The following is an 8826-nucleotide window of genomic DNA, read 5'->3' on the forward strand; positions in this document are numbered from 1 at the left end:
TAAACTGAAAAAATGGAAGAATTAGAAGATGGTACACATTTTAATAGAAGCAATAATTCTGCTTGACGGGTTGTCTGAATGCTGTGCTGGGGAAATGAAACCAATAGATCCCATTTTACTGAATATAGCTGTGTAGGAAGAAAGGGTCAGAGTCCTAGGCCTAATTATGCTACTGTTTTAAAGCTGATGTTAGTATTTTTCAATTTATTTTATGGTTTTAAAAAGGGGACAAACATATATTTGTAATAATTACTGCAAACTACAAAAGATTTTGTTTGCATCATATGCTATAAGCTTATTAACTATTGTGACTCAGCTGCCTTCTGCTGCCCTCAGTTATGTCGGTTTGCAGCAGGTAAAAATCCAGCTCACAGAATTTCTTTCCTCCTGCTAATTATTTTGTGCTGATGGGCTACTCAGCTATCTGGCACACACTGCATTCATACCCAGAAGTCTTGCTAAGGGAGTTGTAAGAGTAACTGCCTCTGAATTTTCATGAGCTAAGTAAGCATCATGGGTCAGGCTCTCCTTCAGTCTAAGGCACCTCCTGATGCTGTGGCATTATAAAATGGCCTTCTTGAGGATAGAAAATAACCCCAGCCTTCTGAAGAATGATAACACGTGATTTCTCACAGCTATTTCATTTACCATAAGCATTTTGCAGTCTGATCCCATTTTCCTTTATATTGTTTCCTTTTGGAAAATCTAAGCAGTCAAATCCTTAATGCAGGCCATATATTAGTGCTGTGTCAGCTAGTCATGGTGTTTAATAAATAATACATTATTGGTCAAACCACTTGTTGAGGACATATGTACATTTTTTAATTATCATCTGCCCCTGTTTCCCCTTTAACCCTGACCCATAAACTTTGTCAGCTCCTCATCCATCCCCAGACAGAGCTCCATGGACTCCAGCCAGTCCTTGATGTGGAGGGTGACACCTCCTTCTCTTCTCCCCTGCCTGTTCCTCCTGAAGAGTTTATCCCCATATTCCAGTCAGTGGACTCATCCCCCCACATCACCCTGCACATCTGTAACTCCTCCTGTTCATTCCCCATGCTATGAGCATTTGCACAGAAGCATTAACTTGTCCTCCCCTTTAAGCTGTCTCTGGCTGGGATTACATTCTCCTGCCTTTCAGGTGTTCTCCTCCTGGCCTGTGATCCTTCTCCTGGCCCAGGGCTTCTCTTGGCACTGACCAGTATAGAAGAGTTATAGAAAGTAAGAATTGAAAGTACCATAACGACCTCAAACTATGATTATTTTCATGCAAATAAAGCTCTGTTCAGCTTTACACAGTTTGAAGTCCTAGGTATGTAAAACCATCACAGCAAATGACAGCTTTGGTTGACAACCCCTTACTCTCTGCTGTTGGAACATTTGTCTCCTCCTTGTTGAGAGCAACACACTCCATAGAACAATCTGAAAGGTTTAAGAGTTAATAGGGTCACTATACCTGTCATGATATACATAATTCCTTAAGGAAATTCTTCCTCTCCACTAATTCTGGAGCAGTGCTGTTGCATGCTTCTTGCCATTTATACAGCAGTGCTGTGTAATTGTTTTCTATGAGAAAATAACTCAAGAACCATTGGCTTCAAATCCCTTGTCTATTCCTAGTACATTGTGAGTCTTGGGGAAAATAGAGGTCAGTTTCACCTCAAAAAAGGTAAGAAAAACCGATTAGCCCAATTCAGAAGGCTTTGGAAAAATTACTGTGTTATTTTATAGTACATTTTTTTTTCTTTTTTTTTCTTTCTTTAATAGAGAAGGGATAAGTGCTAGATAAAGGGATACATGCATCTATAACGATGCTATAAGGTTGAGTAGGAAAAAACCCTATAATATTATCAGTACTTGTGTTTCCTAAAAAACTGAGATTATTTTTTTCATTTAATATTCCTATAATCTTCTTTGGGGCTGCCTTCTACCCTGATGGGGTTTATGCTTTACAGAGATTTACATTACTCTGTAGTACCTACTTAGCCCAGGTTTCTAGGAAAGTGGTTGAAAAATTATGTGTTGCCAGTACCTTTTCAGTACCAATTTCTGTGACTAAACAGAGGGCTTCATTCTTCTGGAATATTAATCTACTTCCTCTCATAAGCATCAAAACGAAATGAATATTTGCAAAGGTCAAGTTGCAGTATATGGCAGGAGAAACATGCCAAGAACAATTAGAATTGCTAGGGGTGTATAGGAAAGTCACACACACCACATATTGCTCACAGGTGCTCTGTGTGAAGCCCATCCAATAAATGTCAGTCCAGTTATTTACACCCGAAGAGTGCCAGTCATGTAAAAAGAAACAGAAGAACAGATGCTTTATGAGAAACAAACCCAACACAAATAAACCCAAAACTGATTATAAAAAAAAATCACACTAAACAAATATTAAAATGCATGTGAGCTGCATTTGGGATTCTGTGAATGTTTTGTCTACAGTTGGGATTCAGTGAATGGTTGGTAAAGCAAGAGGCAAACAATTTTTAGTGCTTTGAAAGTCTTTTGGAAGCTTGCCTCTGCATCTCTGTGAAGTTTGGTGTGTGTTTTTGTGTTTTGGTTTTTGTGGTTTTTTTTTAAATTTTATTTTAATTCCTCTCTCTACCTATCTCCAGTTTGTTTCAATTTTGGTTTTCAAAAGGCCAAAATATCCACAAAAGTGTGGGGAAATTTAAGAATTTCATTTATGGGGTTTAAGTGCTGAGGTTTGACTTTAGCATGTGTTTTGAAAAGCTTACACACCCCTGACTTTTTTGGACCTAGGACAGGCTTTAAAATTTGTTAAAAGAAGCAAGTTATGTGGGTTTAGTGTTTATTGTAAAAATTTCAGAGTTTAAGTTGTTACCATTGACAAGAGAGAGGCAGGTTCAGCAGCTGCCCACACCTCCCTTCCCTGTTGGCACGTGGGGTCTGTATGTGCCACTGTCAGAGCTGGAGAATCCAGCAGCACAGGTTGAGAACTACTTGAGTGTAAGAGTATTATTTACTGCTTAAGTGTAATTGTTTGTAGCTGTAAGATAAAATTTATAGAAGAAAACGTTTTGTTTTTTTATCAGTTGGTCTTCTGCTTCCTATAAGGCAGAGTGGATTGTGTCCTGGCGACATTTTTAGTAGTCCCTGTTCATGCCAGGCACAACCACCTCTGGATATGGACATCCTAACAGGACCCTGTTTGCAGTGTCTCTGACCACTTCTGGCCTCTTGAGATTTCTGAAAAACTGGAATCAAATGTAGCTGAGGAACAAAATTTTAAAGGAAAGTCAGATGTTAATTTCATTTTTTTTTCCTTCTATCCAAAATAAATGCAGGAGCCATAAAGGTTCTGGAATATGTGAACCTCAAGCTTGAAGTTTTATACTCATAAAGACTACTGCAGAGCAAGTAGCAGAACTCACCAGATAAATTGTCTCAACTCTGACCAGAAAGACCACCCTTTTGAGTGAAAAGCTAACTTGTGTTCCTTACTCATTTAATCCCCTGCTTTTCTGTTGAAAGGGTTGACAAGGGACTCATTCCCACTAGTAACTGAGTTGAAGCCACACATTCATTTCATACATGCCACTGAACAGATCTGTGATACTAATGATTTTCAGACTCTATGAGCTGGAGCTGGATCTGACCCTTGTGACCAGGAGGTTAAAGGCTCCAAATCCAATTACTGTACCCCAGAGACAGCAAGTCACTTGTGCTTAAACATGACATCAGCACTGATGAGAACTGCAGTGAGCTATTGTATGCAGCCAGGTAGACCAGCAGCACAAAGGCAAGTTGCTAGGATATGTCCCTTTCAGACAGCATCGTTCATCTCTTTTCTTTTCCTGACATAGTACTCATCTTTCTTGAGAATGGACATGTTGAGCAGTTGAGGAGGATTCCATAAACATAAAATACATAGGCTCATCCTTGGCACCATGCATGTGTTAAGTATTTGAAACTACTGGGTGACTCCCAAGTGAAAAACTCTCTACTGCACACTGTTTATTCATGGTCTATCTACGACTGACATTTGATGTTCACAGTTCATGCTTAGCAGCTGGTTGATGCCACCTCTTGCCAGTCTTCTTTTACTGCTGCTGCTGTTCTGTCACCACTGAGAGTGACACACACATGCACGCAGTGAGCAGGGGCTGACAGATGCTGACAGATGTAAATTCATAGGGTGAGAACATGAACAGTTCTGCTTCTGAGTTGTCCCTGTGCCCTTCTTCCTCATTCACATGGCTGTGTGATGGCAAAGGCCCAGTTTATGTGCAAGGAAGTCCTCAGTCCTGCAAGTTCTGCAACACTGGTGAGGAAAGACACATTTTACTGGAACTAGACCTTGGCTGGCCATTTCAGAAGAGGAGAGGGGATTAAATAGAGGAATATTTAGAAACAGAAAGCAAGACATAAAAAGGTAAAAGCTTTACAGCAGCAGAATCTTTGAACTGCTTAAATATTTTGATCTGTCTGATGGAGGTGTCAGAGAAGAACTAGGGTTCAGCCATGTTAGGTACAGGTAGGGTTTTTCTGGAGGATCTACTATAGATCTGTTATGTTGTAATGATATTTGAAATTTTCGGAAGGAAATCAAGTCATCTAGAAAAACCTAATTAATGTAACACTATGACTTTATGACTGAGAGGAAATATTGTGCTTAATTGTACCAATGAGCCCAGAGCTGGATGTAATAGTACAGGTGAGGCCTCAGCAGTGCCAAGCAGAGAGGATCAGCTCCCTGGGCTGCTGGCAGCACACTTCTGAATGCAGCCAGGATACTCTTGCAAACGTTTTGAGGGTCCTCTCTGCCCATCGTCCAGGTCATTAATGAAGATGTTAGACAGGATTGACCCCTGAGGGGTCTTTCTTCCAGCTGAGCTTCGATCAACTGCTCACAAGCCTCTGGGCCTGGTTATTCAGACAGTTTTCAGTTGACATCACAGTACATTTTAGAACTGGAGAGGGTCTGGCTTAGACCAGGGACTATTGGTTTATATCGCGCAGAGCTGAAGGTCTCCGGAATGCAAAAGCATTTCTTTCACAAGATGACCTCTCCAGAAGACTCTAGAAACAACAAACAGCAAATTTCTGAACTCTGAGAAATGTCTAGCAAATGATGCTGACTGCATTGCTAGTGAGTATATTCTGCTTGCTGAGAGTTAAAATGTTAAAGAAACTTTTTTCCAACTTACATTTTACTTATCTAGGTACAAGTCTCAAGTATTTTACTCTGTTCAAGTCTCCAGAGTTGATACAATTCTGCATACACAGTTCTTTATTTTGTGTGCTCTATTCTTGCATAGTCCAAGACAAACATAGAATCATACAATCATTTAGGTTGGAAAAGACATGTAAAATAATTGAGTCCAACCTTAAACCTAACACTGAGAAGTCTCTGCTGAACCATTTACACGTCTTTTAAATACCTCCTGTTCCTAGGAGTTGGGCAGGTTGTTGCAACATGGCAGCAACAAATGTATGCACTGCTTGTCAAAATGGTGTTTGGTGTGATAGGAAAAGATACGGTGAGCTAATTAAAATAAATATATCTGAAATAAACCTTAGGAACTTCGGTGACGGCTGTCTGGACTGAATATTACACATAGAACAACCTATCCTTAATTTATTCTGTTAAAAAAAACCAGAATGCTGACTTTTGGAAAGGCTCTTTTTGAGACAACCTAGAAGACAACGCTTGATCCTCTATTAATTATTTCCTAGGCATTACTGGGACTACATATCCATTTGCAGAAGAGGAAGGAATAAATTTCATATATTGTGTGGATCGATGGATTTCCCAGTGGGATAGATTTCAAAGAAAACAATGAAGTAAAAAAAATGTTTTAAAGAGTTAAATGAGAGAGGAGGCTAGAATGGAAGGTGAACGTGTCTGGGCTTGGTTTCTTGTTTTGAGGGTTCAATGTTAGATACAGCCTTGAGACTCCTGGGTATTATAAAAAAATTGAATTTTTGTGATGAAGGATTTTATGGCATTTCAGAAGTATGAAATGTTCTCAGCCATTGCTGCAAGCTCAGGCAAGCTTAACATCACCTCCTCAGCATGATTGGCTGTTTCATTATGCAATAGAGTAACAGTGGAATTTGCTTAAGATTTAAAAAGGAAGCTTCATATGCAAGGGGCAATTTACTAGGATTTAAATGTCTCTAAAGGAAAGATTTAAATCTGTATAGGAAAATATAGGCACATTTTCTCTATTACCATCTCTAACTCTTCATATATACACTGTAAATCTCAAGAGGAATATGAGCAGGACTTCATTCTAGAGAAGTGTACACACTAGGTTAGTATTTTACTTTTTGCCCATGAGGAAAAGTGGAAAGGACACTGCTGCCTTCAAAAGTAATTATGCTTAATTAATGACTTCAATGTTTTTCCATGTACTGGTGCAAAACAGTGAAAATGACACTTACTTGTTAGATGCCTTAACTCAAAAATGTAATTTAAAAAAAAATGAACAGTGCCAATGTCCAAATTTTCAAGTGCCAGTCCTGGTGCTCATCCCAATTTTAATTTGCAGGTTTTGAGGAAGTCTCAGTAGGCAAGGTGAGTTTTAATGAGCAAACCAACTGTTCCTGAGATCTATTGGATCTTAGAAGTTGTGCTGTGTCCCTTCAGGTCTCTTGCAGTGCATCTTGCCATAAGTATCACAGTCAGTAGGAGAGCCTCATGGTTGCTCAAATTTACACCAGATGGACAGGCAAATGCATAACTATCCATGGATCAAGGAAGTAGAAGTTTAGCCTAAGGATACCCTTGTGCTGTTTATCCTTTGTTCTTATTTCCATTTCTGTACTGGAAGAGACTCTGTGTAATCTGTACGTTGGCTTTACAACATACAAAGGAACACATATTTGAGTACCAAATTTCATACTTCTTCCACTGCAGAGTCAGAACCTTCTCCTTATGGCACACAGGTTGCATGTCTGTCTTCTGATGGGAGGTATCCCCCACACTGAAAAACACAATCCAATCTCTCCCTCTCTTGCTTTCATCCCAGCTCCAGTGCTGAAATGCTGAGACCAAAGTGTCCAAGCCCTGCTGTTGAACGAGCTGTGAGCTGCTGAGCATGATTGAAGGGGTCATCATGGCACTTAGTGATAAAGTCATAGTGATGAACAGTTACTAAATCTTCTTTCATGCCCAGAATTTTAAATAGGCAATAGGCTTAGATAATGAGATGACAGTAAAATCCACATCCACTTTGGTGTGAAGTATCAACCCTGGTTAGGTTAGCAACCCCAGACACAGGTGTCTGAAAGAGTAAGACAGGAAAGACTGTTCTGTTTGATTGGATGCACACAGAGAAAGTTTTGAGCTAAGCTGGGGAACCAGGGTCACTTAAAATTGCCTGCAGATGTTGTGGGATCTTTCTGCAGATTGTTGGTAATGCCAGATCCCTGGGTAGGGCAAGTGTTGCTTGCAGGAGTAGCTTGTAAGGACATAGAATCCCTGTGAAATAAAGGTAGGAGTACTGTGAGTTTCAGATTTAGACCAGAGACTAAGAATATTTTTTTTGTTAATATAAACAAATTATTTTAGGGAAAAAATGGATTTTTAATAATAAAAAACTTGCTCAGGATGATGGAAAAGGCAAGAGAACTGTTACAGAAGGCTCACGGATAAATTAATCTATACCTCTTTTTTCTCCCTTCATCTCCCTCTTTTATACACCTGGCTGATGGAAAAGGTTTCTTTTTCTCTGTAGGAACTGCAGCTTTTAAGGACGTTAATTAAAACTAGTGTTTTGATGCTATTGCACAGGCTATTTAATCAATTAGCTGTATTTGCAAAGCACTTTTATGGACTAATTACTGCCAAATAATAAGTGGGTTTCTTGTATTAGCTTTCAGAAACAAAGGATGCCAAGAAGACAGAAACCTTGTGTCAGAGCTCAGAAGGCAGCTCCTGATCCTTTCTCATTCTTATTCCACAAGAGCAACCAGGTCAGAGTCCTGACACAGAAGCAGGTTTTGTGCAAAGCAGGGCAGTTGCATAATAGCTGTTAAGCTTTGTATTTGGAGGTGTTTTTGTTTGTTTGGACTTGGGTTTTGGGTGGGTTGGATGAGACAGCCTGTTCATATTCCTGGGAGAATATGGCTCAGATATCTGAGGCTGTGGTCAGTTGAGTATCTGAGCTGCTGTGGGATCAGGACCTCATACAAGTGAGGCAGTGGAGCAATGCTCCCAGGTGTACTGTTCCCCAAGTGGGAAAGTAAAATAAGAGTACTGGAAAATAATGGAGAATTTGCGTGGCAATTTGTGGCTAAGAGAAGAATGAAAATCAGGAGATGTATATTACAGTCTTTGTTGAATAATTTTGCCTTTTCTATATTAAGCTCATAGAGTGTCCTTCTTGAAAAGAATGAACTAGAAAGCTCCCAGGGGTGTCCACTGTGGGTGTCTTTGAAATATAAAACAATCAGAGAATATTATAAAAAATACAGAGAGGAGAATGCAGTTACTGCCTCTGTTCCCTACTGTGAAGAGCATGCAATAATTCACTAAAGGTGTTTTGTTCTTCAATACCTCTCAGAATGAAGTAATTAAATTAAGACCTAAAGATCCAATCTGATCTTTGGTAGACAGAGCAGCAGAAAGCTGAGTAGTAATTAAAGTCCTGACTTCAGCAGGACTCTTTAGGACATTTACTCTCTCACTTTGATATAAAAAATTTCAGGACTGGACTGCAAGCATAACTAGAGAGACAAAATGAGGCCATTGTAATTTTTGGTCCCCTGTTATTCTGGTGTTATCCAACATGGCATGTAGGAAAAAGAGAGGTTTTAGGAAAATCTTCAAAATAGAAACATGATTTAAAAGAT

This window comes from Calypte anna, chromosome 10 (assembly GCF_003957555.1).
Source record: "Calypte anna isolate BGI_N300 chromosome 10, bCalAnn1_v1.p, whole genome shotgun sequence".
In the NCBI taxonomy this organism is placed as follows: domain Eukaryota; kingdom Metazoa; phylum Chordata; class Aves; order Apodiformes; family Trochilidae; genus Calypte; species Calypte anna.